General features: G+C 42.2%; 1 protein-coding gene across 4 annotated transcripts in view; it reads right to left on the bottom strand.

Moving 5' to 3' along the window:
• GFOD2 (glucose-fructose oxidoreductase domain containing 2) overlaps positions 1 to 19563 on the bottom strand; it is a 38923-nt gene that overhangs the window by 16079 nt on the left and 3281 nt on the right. The window contains exon 2 of one of the 4 annotated variants that reach the window (XM_032854177.1): positions 1338 to 1447. The exons of the other annotated variants lie outside the window; for them this stretch is intronic. The gene's annotated coding sequence lies outside the window, so the exon portion shown is untranslated. The remainder of the gene's footprint in view (positions 1 to 1337; positions 1448 to 19563) is intronic. 4 annotated transcript variants of the gene reach the window in all.

Genomic DNA, 19563 nt, shown 5'->3' with positions numbered 1-19563 from the left:
CTCTTCCCACTGTGCTGGAGGCGGTAACACTGACTACTAGCGGTAGCCAGTTCCTGGGTGCCCACCATCCCTTGTAGGTTTGTTTCCTTCACTGTTCACACCACTGTAAAAAACCCCTTCATTAAAGACTTCTCAGTAAACCCTTTTAGTGTGCTGCCTGGACTCTAACATAGTAAGCAATTAAGAACCATTCAAATTTTTTAACGTGAATTAGGTGGAAAAGAGTTTAACAGACTGTAGACAAAACGTCAGTTAGGGTACAAGTAAAAGATAAGGAGGGTTTGATGGAGGGAATGAAATGGAGCAGACTGTGTGCATTTGTCAAAACACTCAGAACTGTAAGAAGAGACTTACTCCCCACCACGGAGGGCAAATCCAATCTGACCCCCCTGGAACACAGTCACATCCATTCCTTTATCTATAGCTACTTTTGTAATACAACAGCAAAAAGTAGATGACACATCAATCAAATGGCCCACAAAAATAAAAGATATTTACCATCTGGCCCTTTACATAAAACGTTTGCCAATTCCTGCCATATCCCATGGATTATGAAGCTAGGAGCTCCAAGTGACAAAATATAGTCATGAAGGTAGCCAGGATTATGATAAAAAGAACATCCTACCTCATTATGTGTGTGAGGAATCACAGATTCTGGGAATTAGTGCACAACGTCAGAGAGGTCATTTATTCCGTAAGCAGCCTGAATAGGAGTCAGATCCTGGGAAGAAGGTATCTATGAATCCTTTCCTACCAGATGCAACACACAGATCAAAAACTTGTATTTCTCAAACTCTCTTGCAAAAAAAGATGTACCTTTTTTTTTTTTTTTAATTTTATTTATTTGACAGACGGAGATCACAAGTAGGCAGAGAGGCAGGCAAAGAGAGAGGGGGAAGCAGGCTCCTCCCTGAGCAGAGAGCACGATGTGGGGCTTGATCCCAGGGTCCTGGGATCGAGCCCCACATTGGGCTCTCTGCTCAGCAGGGAGCCTCCTTCCCCCCACTCCTGCCTGCCTCTCTGCCTACTTGTGATTTCTGTCTGTCAAATAAACAAATCAAATCTTAAAAAAAGAAAAAAAAGATAAATATAGGAAGAAGGCACCATCTGGTAGAGCTTCTGGTAATGTTTTTTAAAGGAGGTAATCTCTACTGACGGGGGGTATTTTCTCTCTTTCTGTCTGAAATGCAGACAGTGTGGCTGGAGTTGCCACAGTCAGATGACCACCAGGAGGCAACCTGAGGTTGGAACACAATTTCCTGCAGACATTGGCACAGAGATGGTGAATCACCCTCAAGGAACTCCCAGACAGTCATGTAAAGACATTTGTTACTCACTATAGGTATCTGTCATTCAGTATAGGTAGAGCAACAGAAATCTGTGTGTGGCACAGAGAACAGCCATCCTTAACAGGTCCACAGGTAGTGTGCAAGCAGGAAAAGGCTTCCTGGAAGAGAGGATGTAACAGGTCCAAGGTGGTCAGAAAGACAAGAGGTCACTCGACCTCTCTAACACATCCAACGACAAGACCCTCCCTTTATTGTTGGCTTGCTTCTGTTCTGGGGCCATTTCAGTCAGAAAACTACTCTGTAGATGGATCTGAAGTCACTGGTCTTTTTTACATTGTGGAATTACCTGTGATGATTCTTTTTTTTTCTTTTATAAGATTTATTTCAGAGAAAGAGCAAGTGAGCACGAGTGGGAGGGGCAGGAGAGGAAGAGAATCTTAAACACACTCCAAACTCTAGCATGGAGCCTGACTTGGGGCTCAATTTCACCACCATGAGAATTATGACCTGAGCCGAAATCAACAGTTAGGACACTTAACCCACTGAGTGACTCCGGCACATCTATCTGCGATGCTTTTTTGTTTTTGTTTAAAGATTTTTATTTATTTAACAGCGAGAGAGCAAGCACACAAGCAGTGGGAGCAGCTGGCAGAGGGAGAGGCAGGCTCCTCGCTGAGCAGGGAGCCCAATGCGGGGCTCGATTCCAGGACCCTGGGACCATGACCTAAGCTGAAGGCCGACGCTCAACCGACTGAGCCATCCAGGCACCCCTATCTGTGATGTTTCTAATGAAACTTTTCTATTTCCTTTACACTTCCTAGGTGGTCATAGGTTGTTTGCACAATGGCCACAATAACTACCTTTTTTTCATGCCATCAGATAGTGAATCACCTTACAATGACTCTGGACTTACTGCTCTGGCCAATGGCATAAGAGCAAAAACCAAGAGGTTTGAAAAATACATGTGTGTGAAAGCTTGCTCTCTTACTGCTCTTGGGTTCTCTTGGGCCATCACTATGTGAATAAGCCTAGGCCATCCTTCTGGATCACAAGAGACATGTGACCAAAGTCATCCTCACTGCCCCATCTGACACAAAGCCAACTGCCAGTTATACGAGTGAGACCACCCCCAGGCCATCCAGTTCCAGCTGAGCAGACCCAGACCAGAACTACCACCCAGATTCCCCAAAGAATCATGAGAAAATCAAATCAGTGCATTGTAAACCTTTAACTTACACAGGGTTATATGTCAATTACATCCCCATAAACCTGGGGAGAAAAGAATTATGAGAAATACTTGTTTTAAGCTACTAAACTGTGATGTTTGTTGTAACTGTTTGTTATACAGCAAAGCTTACTGATACACTCCATTACAGACAGAACTCCATAATTCCTTCAGGTCTTCCTCATACTCTCTATCAGAAGAGTAGCCAAGATCAAGGCTGCTCTGGTTTGCCCACTCTCGGGTTTATCAACAATCCCCTGAAATAAGACCCCCCAGAACTAAATGCCATATCCTGAGCATACCCTGCCTTGGCCTTCTTCCTCTGGTTACTATACTCCTATTATGCAGTTTGCCTTCATTATAGACTTTGGACAGCCATGGCATCCTGACACACAGTAGGATCTTTCACATGGCCTAATAAATACTCTGTACTTGTGTCATCAAATTTTTATAATTTCTAATTGTGGTTAAATACATATTAACATAAAATTTACCATCTTAACCATTTTTAAATGTACACTTCAGTGGCACTAAGATCATTCATATTGTTGCACAACCATCCTCACCATCCATCTGCCCAACTCTGTTTACCTTGTAAAACAAGGTAAACTCAAAACAAAAAACAAGGTAAACTCAAAACAAAACTGTTTTGTTTAACTCAAAACTCAAACTCTGGATCCATTAGACAACACCCTATACCCCTCAAGCCCCAGCAACCACCAGTCTACTTTGCCTCTAAGAGTTTGACTCTCTAGGTAGACTATCTCATATAACTGGAATCACATAATACCATACTTTTGTGACTGGCTTATTTTACCTAGTATCAGGTCTTCAAGGGTCACCCATGTTGTAGCATGTGTCAAAATTTCCTTCCCTATTAAGGCTGAATAACATTCCATTGTACATAGACACCACAGTTTGCTTGTCCATTCATCCATCCATGGATACTTGGGTTGCTTCACATCTTAACCACTGTGAATGATGTTGTTATGCACATGGGTGTACAAATTAGTTTTTTTGAATCAAAGTTTAAAATTTTCCTCTAATAAATGTCATTTAACTTGGGCATTTATTTACCAGTTGAGATCTTTTTGAATATGTATTCACTATTTGTACCAACTTTCTATCAGTTACAAATTTGATCAGCACGCTGTCTTCAAGCCAAAATAACTAACTTAAAATATTATATTGTTACCAAATGCACATACAAGGAGTCTGAACCAAATGCACATACAAGGAGTCTGAACCAAATCTCAAGGCCAGCAGCCAACTGTTCATAGGTTAGGCACCCAGCACAATTAGTCATCAATAAATTGTTGGATAATGTCCTTTATAAACCCATATACCTTTCAGTGTTCACCAGTTGTCTTTCCCTGTGTCCAGAGGCCATTTGTTTAATAAAATGTTCTAGTACTTCTCTGAGGAATCACCACTATCAGGCTTACCTTTGACAGCTGGGACAAATGTTGCATGTCGCCCATCTTCGGGCTTCTCCCTTTGCTTCATAATGCCTCAAGATTTTACTGAGAGTATATGGGGCTAGTTTTCTCAGACCACAGCGATATAATTCAGATGGATCAGGAGAACAAAACTGTTCTGAAAACTGAGTATTCTACCTTCCCTGACCCTGCTTTTTCCAGATAGGTTCCTTCCCAACCCCACAACTAGGTCTTTGATAAAAGGAGGAATATAATAGAGGTATTGAATAGTTAATGTTTTCTCTGTCAGATTATTCTCTATTTATCCTAAGTACCTCTTGGTATATTTTTAAGAATTCTTTCGGGGGTGCCTGGGTGGCTCAGTCGTTGAGCGTCTCCCTTTGGCTTGGGTCATAATCTCTGGGTCCTGGGATCGAGCCCCAAATTGGGCTCCCTCCTCAACAGGGAGCCTGCTTCTCCCTCTCCCACTCCCCCTGCTTGTGCTCCCTCTCTCGCTGTGTCTCTGTCAAGTGAATAAATAAAATCTTTAAAAAAAATTTTTTTTAATTAACTGCAGGTTTTTTCAAGTGTCATTACTTGTTCTGAGATTGTGTCTCCCTGATCCAATTAGAAGCATCCAGCTCGTCAGAAGCTTGCAGATGGATAGCGTGGGTGGTTCCAGCCAAGCTATTTAAAAATGTATCTATAATAGTTTGCCCTATAACTATTCTTTTTTAAATTACAAATTATGCTTTCTATTTTTCAGCACCAGGTTTCAAAAAGATCCATTAAGGATTTCTATAGACAAAGTTACTGCCTTGTAATATTATCTCTACCCTGCAAGTCACACAAATGCAGTCAAATGATTTTCAGCTGAAGTTATTTATTTATTTTTTTTTGGGGGGGGGTTGTTTGTTTTTGAAGATTTTACCTTTTTTTTTTTTTTAAAGATTTTATTTATTTATTTGTCAGAGAGAGAGAGGAGCGAGAGCAAGCACAGGCAGAGTGGCAGGCAGAGGAAGAGGGAGAAGCAGGCTCCCTGCTAAGCAAGGAGCCCAATGTGAGACTCCATCCCAGGATGCTGGGATCATGACCTGAGCTGAAGGCAGCTGCTTAACCAACTGAGCCACCCAGGCGTCCTGAAGATTTTACTTTTTTGACAGAAAGAGAAAGAGAGCACATAAGCAGGGGGAAAGGCAGACGGGGAGAGAGAAGCAGAGGGAGCAGAGAGCTTGATGTGGGGCTCTATCCCAGGACTGTGGGAGCATGACCTGAGCTGAAGGCAGACACTTAGCCAACTAAGCCATTCAAGCACCCCTCAGCTAAAGTATTAAATCATTAGTTCAATGGGGGAAAGGAAACTCCTAAAGAAATGGGTGTTTACAAAGTTTCTAGAAAAACATATCAGAACATATATATGTATTTTTTAATTAACTTATTTATTTGACAGGGATCACAAGTAGGCAGAGAGAGAGGAGGAAGCAGGCTCCCCACTGAGCAGAGAGCCCGATGTGGGGCTTGATCCCAAGACTTTGGGATCATGACCTGAGCTGAAGGCAGAGGCTTTAAACCACTGAGCCACCCAGGTACCCTTCAGAACATATATATATTTTTTAAAGATTTTATTTATTTATTTGCCAGAGAGAGAGCGAGAGAGAGAGCACAGGCAGGCAGAGTGGCAGCAGAGGCAGAGGGAGAAGCAGGCTCCTCGCCGAGCAAGGAGCCCGATGTGGGACTCGATCCCAGGACGCTGGGATCATGACCTGAGCCGAAGGCAGCGGCTTAACCAACTGAGCCACCCAGGCATCCCCAGAACATATTTTTAAGACCAAAAGTCAGGTATGGATTTCTTAAACAGGATATAAAAAGCATAATCCACCAATAAGTTGTATTTCAAACTGAAAAAAAAAAAAAATTTCTGTTCATTCAAAGACACCATTAGACAAAATGAACAGGTAAGCCAGAGACTAGGAAAAAATACTTGTCAAATATATACTGTATGTAACAAAGAACTTGTATGCAGAAGGACTCCTACAAAACAACAATAAAAAATGAACAACCCAAACTTTTAAATATGTTAAGACTGGGGCACCTGGGTGGCTCAGTCAGTGGGGCGTCTGCCTTCAGCTCATGTCATGATCCCAAGCTCCTTGCTCAGCAGGGAGCCTGCTTCTCCCTCTCCCTACCATTCCCCCGACTGTGAGCTCTCTAGCCTGCACACTCTGTCAAATAAATAAATAGAATCTTTTATTTTTTAAGATTTTAATTTTATTTATTTTGAGAAAGCAACCACAACAGGTGGAGGAGAGATGGAGAGGGAGAAGCAGACTCCTCACTCAACAGGGAGCCCCATGTGGGACTCAATCCCAGGATGCTAGGAACATGACCCAAGCTGAGGGCAGATGCTCAGCCAACTGAGCCACCCAGGTGCCCCAATAAATAAAATCTTAAAAAAATAATAATAATATAAGAATGTTAAAAGACTTAAATAGTCTCAATACCAAAGATATAGGCATGGGTAACAAGCACATGAAAAGGCATTCCATGTCATTAGTCATTAGGGACACGCACATCAAAGCCACACTGAGATAACACACTAATGGCAAAAATAAAACAAAAGAGTGATAATATCAAAGTCTGGAGAGGATAAGGAACAAAGGGAACTGTCATACATTGTAGGTGGAGGTGTAAGACAGTACAATCAATCACTTTGGAAAACTGTCAGTTTCATATCAAGTCAAACATATATTAACCCGTGACACAGCAACTCTACTTATTGATATTTATCCAAGAAAACAAAAACATATGTCCATAAAAATGAATATAAAATGTTCACAGCAGCCTTATTCATCACAGTCCCAAATTGGAAACAAACCCAAACGTTTATCAATAGGTGAACTGATAAACAAGTTATGGTATAGTCATTCAATGAAACAGAGTAAAGCAATAAAAATGAATGAACTATGAATACACACAACAACATCTATGATTCTTAAAAATATGCTGAGTAAGGGGCGCCTGGGTGGCTCAATTGGTTAAGCAACTGCCTTCGGCTCAGGTCATGATCCTGGAGTCCAGGGATCGAGTCCCACATCAGGCTCCTGCTAGGCAGAGAGTCTGCTTCTCTCTCTGACCCTCCCCCTTCTCATGAGCGCTCTCTCTCTCAAAAAAAATAAATAAAATCTTTAAAAAAAAACATGTTGAGTGAAAGATGCCAGGCATACATACATACCAGGAATCCCACCATACTATAGGATTCCATTTATCTGAAGTATAGGAAAAGGCAAACCTTATTTATAGTGATAGTAGTCAGAAGGTGTTAGTGGTGGTGACTGAAGTGGTGGTGGGGGTACAGGACTGACTGGAAAGAGGCACAAAGAAACATTCTAGAGTGGCGGAAACATTCAGCATTCTGTGTTGCCTTGTGCTTACATGGTGACACAACTGTAACAACTAAGCAAACTGAACACTTCAGATCTGTACATTAATAGTAAGTAAATTATACTTCCATTTTTAACCACCATAAGTTGCTGTGTTTAAGAACACAAACCAAGGGGCGCCTGGGTGGTTCAGTGGGTCAAGCCTCTGCCTTCAGGTCAGGTAATGATCTCAGGGTCCTGGGATCGAGCCCCACATCGGGCTCTCTGCTCAGCAGGGAGCCTGCTTCCTCCTCTCTCTGCCTGCCTCTCTGCCTACTTGTGATCTCTGTCTGTCAAATAAATAAATAAAAACTCTTAAAAAAAAAAAACACAGAACAAGCTTTTCACATCTTTAAGACTCAGGCTCGTAATCAAACAAAATGGATTTATGTGAATTAAAAGTCTCTTTCCTCAAGAACAACATAAAAACCTTGTCAACTTTTGGAGATGTCAACAGTATAGAGACAATGGCTGCAGCCAAGAGCATAAGTTTTCTGAGGAATTAACTTCAAGCTAAGGTCAATGATCTAGTCAGTCTGAGCATTTCCTAAGGGTTTCTGAAGAGAGCCCTTTCCTCCCCCTGACCCCTTTTTTCAAAGATTTTACTTATTTACTTGACAGAGACCCAGCGAGAGAGGGAATACAAGCAGGGGGAGTGGCAGAGTTCGGAGAAGCAGGCTTCTGGGCCAAGCGGGGAGCCCGATGCGGGGCTTGATACTGTGACCTTAGCCGGAGGCAGACAACTTAACAACTGAGCCACCCAGTCTCCCCGAAGATGGCACTTTCCACTAACCAATGTCAAACTGGGCAAACTGCAGAGCTGCAGGAGTTCGGTAAGTAAGTCCTCTCCGCTCACGAACAACTCACACTAGGGAAGGGAAGGCTCAAAAGGAATTCTTCTGTATTTCTTTAGGCAAGTAATGTTAATAATGGCTCTAAGTAAGAAATGATGTGTAACAGTTTGTGGTTATAGCTGTATAAGTTGGGCAACAAGACTTGGCACACCACAAGAGTTAGAAGCCTTCACTCAGTGCCCACCCCCACCACTACCCAGAACCAGCTCCACACCTGGAGTCCCCCAGCACAAGCAGCGGCCCCAAGCTGTGCTTCCTTAGGGCATCCCTCCCTCCTCTAAGACAACTCTACAGACTGCCACAGACCTCTGACCCTTGAGACATTCCAAAGGGCCAGTATCAAGAGGCTAGATTTTTCTGCGGATGAATTTGTCCAGTAATTGCATCTTCATATAAAATATGCTAAGGGGCACGTGGGTGGCTCAGTGGGTTAAGTGTCCAACTCTCAATTCTGGCTTGTGTCATGATATCAGGGTGGTGAGATCGAGCCCCACATAGGGTTCCATGCTCTCACAGAGTCTGCTTGAGATTCTCTTTCTCCCTGTGCCCCTCCTGCCATTCGCATGCTCTCTAGCCCTCTCTAAAGATAAATAAATAAACAAACACACACACACTTTTTTTTTTTTTTTTTTAAAGCACTGTGGCCAGAGGGAGGCCAGGGCCCTCAACCTAATTTTTAAAAAAATTTTTAGCAGAGGGAGAGGGAGAAGCAGGCTCCCTGTGAGGTGGGGCTTGATCCCACAACTCAGGATCATGACCCTGAGCTGAAAGCAGACACCTAACCAACTGAGCCTCCCAGGTGCCCCTAAAAGCCAAGTGGTAATTGGCAGACACTCCTTACCTAACAATATTTCTTCAGTATAAAATGGGTCCAGGGGTACCTGGCTGGCTCAGTCAGTAGAGCATGTGACTCTTGACCTCGGGTCTTGAATTCAAGCCCCAAGACTGGCACAGAGCTTACATCAAAAAAGCAGGGGTGCCTGGGTAGCTCGGTGGTTAAGTGTCTGCCTCTGGTTTGGGTCACGATCCCAGAATCCTGGGATCAAGCCCCTCATCAGGATCCCTGCTCAGCAGGGAGCCTGCTTCTCCCTCTCCAGTTCCCCCATGACTTATGTTTCCTCTCTCGCTATCTCTCTCTGTCATAAATCAATAAATAATCTTTTTTTAAAAAAGATTATTTATTGATTTATTTTTATAGAGAGAGAAAGAGAGAGAGAGAGAGAGAGAGAGAGATATCACAAGTAGGCAGAGAGGCAGGCAGAGAGAGAGGGGAAAGCAGGCTACCTGCTGAGCAGAGAGCCTGATGCGGGGTTCAATCCCAAGACCCGGAGATCATGACCTGAGCCAAAGGCAGAGGCTTAACCCACTGAGCCACCCAGGTGCCCCAATAAATAAAATAATCTTAAAAAAAAAAAATAAACTGTATACAAAAAGGTAAAAAATAAAATTGAACAGGTCCAAAGGAAGTAGAAGTGTAAAACATTTAAAACCTCAAACTGCAATTGTGCAACTATCTTATGCTATGTATTCAAGGCATCATGGCCAACAACCCAACAGTACGGGTCATAAATACTTCAGCTACCTGGTATTTGTCAAATACTATTAAAATGTTGCAACATCCAAGGGCCAATTTTCATCCTTATCCCACTTTGATGCTGACAGCAGCAGCATCTGATACAGCATGTTCGAGTCTCTTTGAAACACTCTTTAACTTCCAGAACACAAATTTCTCCTGCTATTCTCTCTGGCTACTTCTCAATCCACTCTGCTAGCTTCTCCTGATAATGACTGTGGTAACCATGATGATCCTAGTCAGTCTCATGGCTTAAATATATATACTGTCTATTTTCTGAGGACTCCCAAAGGTTTTAGCAAGTCCTCTTTCTTAAGCTTCAGACTTGTATAAGCAACTGCCTATCAGATACTTCTACTTGGATTTTTTTTTTTTTTTAAAGTAGGCTCCAAACCCCGTGTGGAGCCCAATGCAGGGCTTGAATTCATGACCTTGAGATCAAGACCTGAGCTGACATCAAGAGTCAGATCCTTAACCGACTGAGCCACCCAGGTGCCCCAGATGTTTATGTTAATAGGCATCCCAAACTTAAAATGTCCAGAATTAAGCTTCTGGAATCCCCCCATCCCCCACCAAACTTGCTCTTCCCACAATGGCTTCATCTCAGAAACTGGTAAAACAAAATTTCTAACAGCACAACTTAAAATCTTAGAGTAATCCTTGATTCTTATTTTTCCTCTCCCACTTCACTTTTGATCCATTAACAAATCTTGCTGGCTCTCTACCTTTAAAATATATCCTGAATCCAAGCACCTCCCACGACTCCTGGTTGCTACCACCTCAGTTTAAGTCACAACCACCTCTCTTGCCTACACTATTGCAAGCTTAACTGGCCTCTAAGATTCTACCCTGTCCCTCTACCCCATACTGTAACCCAATCTATTCTCAACATAGCACGGAGAGTGACTCAATTAAAATGTAAGTCAGAGCAAGTCACTCCTCTGCCCAAGCTCTCCACCTCTCTTGGAATAAGAGCCAAAGTCCTTCCACTGACCTACAAGGTCCCACACAATCTGTCCTCATCCCCTTCTTCTTATCTTTCTTACCCTAAGTTCTATTTTTCTTCCCCTCGCTCACTCTGCTCCAGCCACATGGGTCAGTACTGAATGCATCTCAGACATGCCAGGTATTCTCCAACCTCAGGGCCTTTGTACTTCCAGTTCCCTTTTCTGTACAGATATCCAATTGGCTTACTCTATCTCTCACTTTCTTTAGGCCTGTACTTAAATGTTACTGTATGAGAAACAAGTTATTTCCAGTTTGTCTCTCCCAACCACTCTTGCTAGAATGTACTTCTTTCAGACAGGGAATTTTTTGTCTGTTTTATTCATTGTTGTATCCCCAGTGCTTAGAATAAGGCCTGATATATAGTGGGTGCTCAATAAATATTGCTAAAAATTTTCAGATCTTGTTCCTGCATGGTTAGTTAATAAACCAAGATATAGATACTGAACTCATCAAAACTGTATACAATTCAGTGGTGTCTTGTGATATGTTCACCAATATAATACAGATTACTTATGTCACTAATCTAAGTAGTTTGGAGTAAAATATGATTAAATGGTTCAGGAAAGAAAATAAGCATATGATAACAGAATAGCTTTGCCTGTTACTTGGGATTAGGAAAATGAGAAGCTACTCAGTCTTAAACTACAACTTGACCTGCTAAGAGGGCTCACCCACCTGAACTGTCCTTCCAACTAACATCCCTCCTCCACATAACATGACTCATGCTTACTAGTCAGCTCCATCCCCTTGCAGTCAAGTTTCCTCCAACAGAGATGCATACTGTATGTAAAGGGCCTTGTGACCATAATGACCCAGCACTAAGAGATTTTGCTCAAATACCAGTAGACAACTGTGAAGGGAAGGCAAGTGAAAGGAGACTCAAACAGGTGACAGTTCCTAAGGAACCACTCTGCCTGCAGTGAAGCCTGCCCGCCCCCACAGCCAGTCCATCACTACACTTCACCAACTAGACTCAATGTCCCTGAAATTCACCCACTGCTCTGGTTCCTGAACACAAACCTAATGTTTCTCCTGGTCCTGACCGTCTCCTTCCCTAGACTTTAAGTGCCCCTAGGATAAAGCCCAAATTCTTTGATGAGGTTCACAAAGCATCTCCCAGTATGAGTGGGCCCCTTCTCCAACTCTCCACCTGATCACTTTCCCCTTACGCTGGATTTAACATGCTAGCAGCTACCATTTCTAACTCCTTCAGTCTTGGTCTGAGATTTTGGTCCAAGCTGTCTGCTGTGCTTGAAACAATCTTTTCTAACTTACTCAGGCTAACTCTTTAAGGTCTCCCCTCAAACACCACTTCTTTAGAGGCCCATGCCTAGGCTGGGTTAAGCGATTCAGCTCACAGTTCACAGCAGCCTGGGCTTTCTTTGGTTTTCAAAGTGCCCATCACACTTCACTGGGATCACCTATGTAGTGTCTGTCATGATAGCAGGATCTCGCCTATCTCTTATACAATGCTGTCACTAGGGGCGCCTGGGTGGCTCAGGAGGTTAAAGCCTCTGCCTTTGGCTCAGGTCATGATCCCAGGGTCCTGGGATCAAGCCCCACATCAGGCTCTCTGCTCAGCAGGGAGCCTGCTTCCTCCTCTCTGTCTCTGCCTGCCTCTCTGCCTACTTGTAATCTCTACCTGTCAAATAAATAAATAAAAATCTTAAAAACAAAAACAAAAAAAAAAACAATGCTGTCACTAGCACAAAACACAGTGGCTGACACGAAGTAGGTGCTCAGTAATGACTGAAGAATGAACCTAGGAATGAGTAAGTTCGAGAATGAATGAATCAGGAAGTCAGGTTAAAGCCTATCTAGGTGGTGCACTGACAAGAAGGCAACAACTTTTCCTGCCTAAGTCCTTATTGGTGTTTCTAATTTAAAATAAATATTTCTTTTTTTTTTTTTTTAAGATTTTATTTATTTATTTGAGAGAGAGACAGTGAGAGAGAGCATGAAAGGGGAGAAGGTCAGAAGGAGAAGTAAAGTCCCCGTGGAGGTGGGAGCCCAATGAGGGACTTGACCCCAGGACTCCAGAATCAGGACCTGAGCCGAAGGCAGTCGCCCAACCAACCAAACCACCCAGGCGCCCTAAAATAAATATTTCAAAAATTACTTAAAATATTTAAAAATCTTAGGAGTATAAGCTACTTTGCTCTTTTTTTTTTTTCTTTGAAGTAACCTCTATGGCCAACATGGGGCTTGAACTCACGACCCCAAGATCAACAGTCACAGGCTCTACCAATGGAGCAGGTCCAGGCATTCAATTACAAGCTACTTTGAAAGATGCCCCAGAACTGATACTGCGGACCATTACCCTAGGAGAAGGGCACTGTGACTGAAAACCCAGGTGCAAAGGGATCTATAACACGAGACCATAATTCTTGGGCATGATAAATGAGATAAAACCATGAAGGCCAATTTTAAGTTTAATTGTTGTTTCGCAAAACTCAGGGCCTGTTGCGGAAATAAGCAGGAATGCCTTCTATGTGGCCTTAAACATCAGTCAGGTATCAAGAATTAATTAGGATGATGCATCTAATTGTCCCCCAGCCTGCCTTTTGGCACCCCGACATCTGGAATTGAGCCAGTGTGGCAGACAGGCTGTCAATGTCAGAAGAGAAGAGTCAGACCCAAAGAGTAAAGACAACCACATCCCCCACCATCAGAGCCTGGGCAGGAGAGGAAAGGGGACAGCGGGGGTGGGGCAGTGTCCGCACTGGAGGGCACTAATGAAAGACCTAACGACCTGTCCAATGAGGCAAAAGTACCCAAAGTACAAAAGGGTTGTACTAAATTGGGTCATAAAGGAAAAATTTAACACCCACAGAAGTATCTAGACTGCCTTTAGGTCTAAAATCATCAGCTGATGATTACAGTAGGAAAAAGTACTTACTTACCCACTATATTAATTCTTTATTGCTTTTGAAAATCCGGCAATAACAATTTTTTTCCCCTAAGACTGCTTTAACAATGAGTTCCACCTTGACATCCCTCTGAAAATTCCATCCTCAGCTGTACTCTCTACCAGAGCAATGTTAAATAAATCCTTCAATTTCACTACAACCTTCATGCAAACATTCCTAACTTCCAATTTCCAGCCTCAACAACTTGTTCCAGCTATAGCTCTACTAAATGTATCTGTATCTACTAGAAATCCTCACTGAGTGACCTACCAGCTACTCCCATCCTGAACTGTCTTTCCTCTCAAACATGAACCTCATTCTGTCACTCCCACCCCTTTTAATGGCACACTATTCAGTCACCAGAGTCCTCTTCTTATTTGCTCCCTAATATTTAGAAGTGCCACAATGAGTCAGGCATTGTGCCAGAAGGTGGGCACAGAGCAGTGATCCAAACAGGCGAGGTCCCTGGAGTTTAGTTTCCATTTCCTCCTACACCCACAGCTGAATACCAAGGACTGATTCGACACAGGAACACATTGAGTGGTCAGAGATCTTTCACTGTGGCAGGCACGTCAACAAAGACTCTGCCTTTACTTTTAAACCACTGAGGTAAAGCACATTTGGCCATGATGCATGTGAAACAGTCAACCCTAGAGGGAAGAGTATTACATACTTTCGTTTTGATCTAGGGCCCAAGAAAGAAGAGAGCGAGTTTTTAATGATGATAAATGTTTTTCAGCGTGCACACCTAATTTACCAAAGAAGAGGGCAAGTTTTTAATGATGATAAACGTTTTTCAATGTGCACACCTAATTTACCGAAGTTTTCTAAGTGCTTTCAATCTTCTACTTGGATAAAAATACTCCTCTTCTGAGAAAACTGGTATTTCTGTGGCAGAAAGAGACAGTCTAGAGGGTCACCCATCTGCTTTCCTTCTGGATTTCAGGTATAGGACACTCCCCACCTTTTAAAAGATTTTACTTTTGAGTAATCTCCATACCCAACATGGGGCTCGAACTCACTGAGATCAGGAATCATATGCTCTACCAACTGAGCCAGCCAGGCACCCCTTGGACATAGGACATTCATAGGGCACCCTGGAGCACAACAACACAACAGCTCTGACTGGCATTCTCTACTCTGTTCCATGGCCTCTGGTCACCAAAAAGATTAAGTATTAAGTAGTTACTGGTGACTGGAAATGCCCAATGCCCTTCACAAGCATCTCCTTCGCATATGCAGCAAACTACTTACCAGCTAGGCCATGACCACATTCAGCTGTGATTTCATTTAACAATCTTCTAGCTGCTCAATGTAGATCTAAAATAATCTCATCTCAGGTCTTTGCCACACTATCCTCTTTCTTCTTTTATTTTTGGGGGTGGGGGAGTGGTTAATGTATAATGAAGGAGGCTGGTTATAAAATAAAAAGTATATGAGACATGCATTCCTGAAACAGCCATTCGTTTTATGTTTTAGGATTTTTGATTATTGTTTAAATGATACACAATGTCTTGTCCTCCACTGAGACTCTAAGCTCTTTTGGGACCAGGACTGGGTTTTATACAGTATTAAGGAGATAATAGGTCTCAAAAATTTCACACTTCAAGGTATTTTGGTAACATACCCAGAACACTTTGGAAATTACTTAGACATTTAAATGTTTTTTGAATAACAATCAGTATATCACGGCTTTAAAAGAAAGAGAAACAAAGGAAAAGATAAACAAAGAACATTTTTAAAAACCACCAAGACCAGAAGCAAGTCCCCGCCTGGAGGAATAAAAACGGCCATTTAAACACAATGATTTAATTTTGAAAATAACATCAGATAAGGAATACTATGTTCATTTTCTCCACTGCTCCAAAATAGAAGCCACTGGCACAGGAATATCAATGCAAAAGCCTGAAAAGTAACAGGAAATATGACTGATGTCTCTACCACTCCCCTTCTCCCTGATAATCAGAGGATGCCTGACAAGACAAACATTCTATCTCACATGCTCCCAGAGCCACTCCCAGAGAGGCCCCCCAGAGATGATAACCATTTCCTAGCAGGAACCACCATAAGGCTGCAGAAAACATTAACCACATGGAACATTCTCTAATATGCTTTAGAACACTGTGCTACAAAAACATCCATCAAAACACACCAAAGATACCCTAAGGGTCAAGATTATCTGTCAACAAGCACCAAAAAAAACACAAAAAACAAAAAACAAAAAAAAACCCAAAAAACAAACCCCCCCTAAAAGCAAACAAACCAAGTCTTAGAGGTACTTGGCAGGCTCAGATGGAAGAACATGCAACTTAATCTCAGGCTTTTAAGTTTGAGCCCCATGTTGGGTGTAGAGATTACTTAAAAATAAAAAATCTTAATAAAAAAAATAAGTCTTCAAAAGCCACATATGCTGTGTACAGTGTACCCTTCGATTACACACGTGTAAATAAATTATCTACGTAACCACATTACTGACTGGTTCCAACACCTGGGATAGGAAAGAAACAACAGTGTTGTCTTCTGTCAGCCCTCTCCCTCAGCACTTTAATATAGTCACAGCGTGAGAAGGGGTGAGGGCCTGCAAAGAGAAATGGTTCCGAATCATCTTTTACACCAGCAAGAAACTCTTAGGAAGGTTTGTTTTTTAAAATATATACTCATTGGGGCGCCTGGGTGGCTCAGTTGTTAAGCGGCTGCCTTTGGCTCAGGTCATGATTCCGGGGTCCTGGGATTGAGCCCTGCATTGGGCTCCTTGCTCAGTGGGAAGCCTGCTTCTCCCTCTTCCTCTCCCCCTGCTTGTATTCCCTCTCTCGCTGTGTCTCTCTCTGTCAAATAAATAAATAAAATCTTTAAAAAAATTATATATATATATGTATGTATATATATATAATGAGTGTGTAGATATATACACTCATTATAGGGGCCCTGGGTGGCTCAGTTTAGTGTCCTACTCTTTTTGGCTCAGATCATGATCTCAAGGTCCTGAGATCGAGCCCTGAGTAGGGCTCCACGCTCAATGAGGAGTCTGCTTGAGATTCTCCTCTCCCTCTCCCTCTGCCCCCTAATTCCCCTGGTCCCTCTTTCCCCACCTCAAATAAATAAAAATAAATCATAAACACACACATACTCATTACAGAAAATTACTGTTTTTCTCATTTTTAAAAAGATTTATTTATTTATTCATTTGACAGAGACTGTGAGAGAGGGAACACAAACGAGGGGAGTGGGAGAGGGAGAAGCAGGTCTCCCGCCGAGCAGGGAGCCTAATGCAGGGCTCGATCCCAGGACCCTGGGACCACGACCCGAGCCAAAGGCAGATGCCCAACGACTGAGCCACCCAGGCGCTCTCTCATGTTCTTTTTAGAAGTTTTTATATTTAGTATACTGTGATCAAACTGTATTCATAACTTTGTATCCTGATTTTCCTCATGTACCTATTTTGACATAAGCATTTTTCATGTTAACCACAGTTTTGTTTTGTTTTTTTATAAACATATATTTTTATCCCCAGGGGTACAGGTCTGTGAATCGCCAGGTTTACACACTTCACAGCACTCACCATAGCACATACCCTCCCCAATGTCCATAACCCCACCCCCTCAACCCCCCTCCCCGCAACAACCCTCAGTTTGTTTTGTGAGATTAAGAGTCACTTATGGTTTGTCTGTTAACCACAGTTTTTAAGGGTTATGTATTTCATGGACTACCTGAACCAGCTTTTCACTTCTCTAGTGTTAGACAACTATACTATATTCAATTTATTTTGTTATAAATTACACATTAAGATATTATAGTCCCGAAATTATATGATTTGCTTAACAGTATCATTCAGTTTCCTTTTTTAAGATATTTATTTTTAAGTAATCTCTACACCCAATGTGGAGGTCAAACTCAAAACCCTGAGATCTAGAGTCACATGCTCTACAAAATGAGCCAGCCAGGCTCACCAGCATTCTAAGCAAAATATAATTGTGAAAGTAAATAATAAAAGATTTTGAGGTTGTAAAGCGATATGGTAAATCTCAAAGCCAAGTAGAAGTGTTTCCGGTTCTATTTTGGGGTTATCTGCTCTCATGAAAAACTAAGAGTTGACAGTTTGAGAGCAGCACCGTTACCCTCTGCCAGAAAGGCGGACGGCATTTAGATACTCAGGTCCATTCGTAGCAGGTTTCATTCCTGATACTTCCTGGTAGACAGTGGATAGGATAGAAACCCTTATCAAATAACCATGAGAGGTGGCAGGAGTGGGAGGGTGGTGGGGGGAGGAGAGCAATTTCTGTCTATCCTGGGTCCCAAAAAGTGTGGCATTGTGTCACTGGCTACTCTGAGAACTGCCAGTATCTAGGACAAAGGTAACTCTCTTACTTTCAACTCTTTCCTTCTAAGAGAACAAGTGCTTAACAACAGAGTTTGCGTGTATTCAAGTAATGCAGGAATATTCACCTTTTCCTTCTTAACGGTTAATCTCTATTGTCTGGGTGTTTATTCCCATCACTGTGAGATAGAAATATTTACTTCATTTCTCATTTCTTTTCTCTCAGTTTAAAGAGATAATACTTCAGTGAGCTCATTCCTGACCTAATGGCTAATTCACAGTAAGTGTTAGTGGAGGAAGTCTTACTGCTTTCATTTTTTTCTCAGTATCTCCTCCGATTCTGACTTTCAGGAGCCTAAGTCTATGTCAAGTATCTTTCAATCCCCACTTGTTAAAACACCTGGCATTTAAATTTTTCAAGTAATTTGGATAATTGGACTCTCTTGGAACCTAAAGCTGCTACCTTTTAAGAAAAATAATGTCCCCTTACAATACTGTATATGAATTCTCAAAACTAAAACTAATAAAATCTTAATTTTTTTCCTAGATGCTGTCCAGTTCCAACAATGAATTGATCCTGGAATTGGACCTCCTAAAATAAATATGTGTGAGTGACTTGTCAGACATCAGAAAGGCTCCTCTCCTACTTCCCAGTGGGCTCTGACTGATTCTTAAGTTTTCTGAACACCAACATTTGTGTTACAACTTATGTCAGCTGGCACTGCATCTCCAGCTCATTCTCCTCTTACCATGTAACTAGAAAATCAGTTCAGTGAAAGTAGATCCTGTTAGCATTACTGGTTTATCTGGTATGTTGGCCTGTTAAATACTGTTGATTACTTTATTACAGGTCAGATTTGATAACTGCCTTCAGCTGCCCTAGAAAATGGAGTGGATATTAAGTAATTATTGGTGAAAAGTTTCATTGCTATAGCGACAAAGAAACACTTCTAGAGTCTGTGAGTCCAGCTTTCTCTCTCTCTCTCTCTTTTTTAAGATTTTATTTATTTATTTGACAGACAGATCACAAGTAGGCAGAGAGGCAGGCAGAGAGAGAGAGAGGGAAGCAGGCTCCCCGCTGAGCAGAGTGTCCAATGTGGGGCTCGATCCCAGGACACTGGGATCATGACCTGAACTGAAGGCAGAGGCTTTAACCCACTGAGCCACCCAGGCGCCCCCAGCTTTCTCTTTTGAAAGCAAATGTCTTTCTGATTATAGGAGCTCAAAAATTGCACACCCATCAATGGAGCACACTCTTCACATTCATGCAGTATCTCCTTCAACTGCTCATTCAAGAAAGTATTTTCACTTACATTCAAAGCAGCCTCCCAGGTCCAAAGACAGTAATTGCTCCCTTCCATCTTACCTTGATTTTGGCCTACTAGTCTGTCTTCTATCTGGGCCAGCACTAAGGTAATGAGGGTTTCTATAAAGAATTCAATGATCTTCATAAAGCTTTCTGACAGGATTTGATTAACAGTGCCAATTTCCCCCATAGATTACAAACCCTTCTGATAATACTCCATTATATCTCTTAAGGTATTTATACAAAA

Source organism: Lontra canadensis, unplaced genomic scaffold (assembly GCF_010015895.1).
Source record: "Lontra canadensis isolate GAN:19392208 unplaced genomic scaffold, GSC_riverotter_1.0 scaffold8, whole genome shotgun sequence".
Taxonomy (NCBI): domain Eukaryota; kingdom Metazoa; phylum Chordata; class Mammalia; order Carnivora; family Mustelidae; genus Lontra; species Lontra canadensis.
Note: the sequence above shows the minus strand (reverse complement) of the source record. Positions and strands in the feature narration are given on the sequence as shown.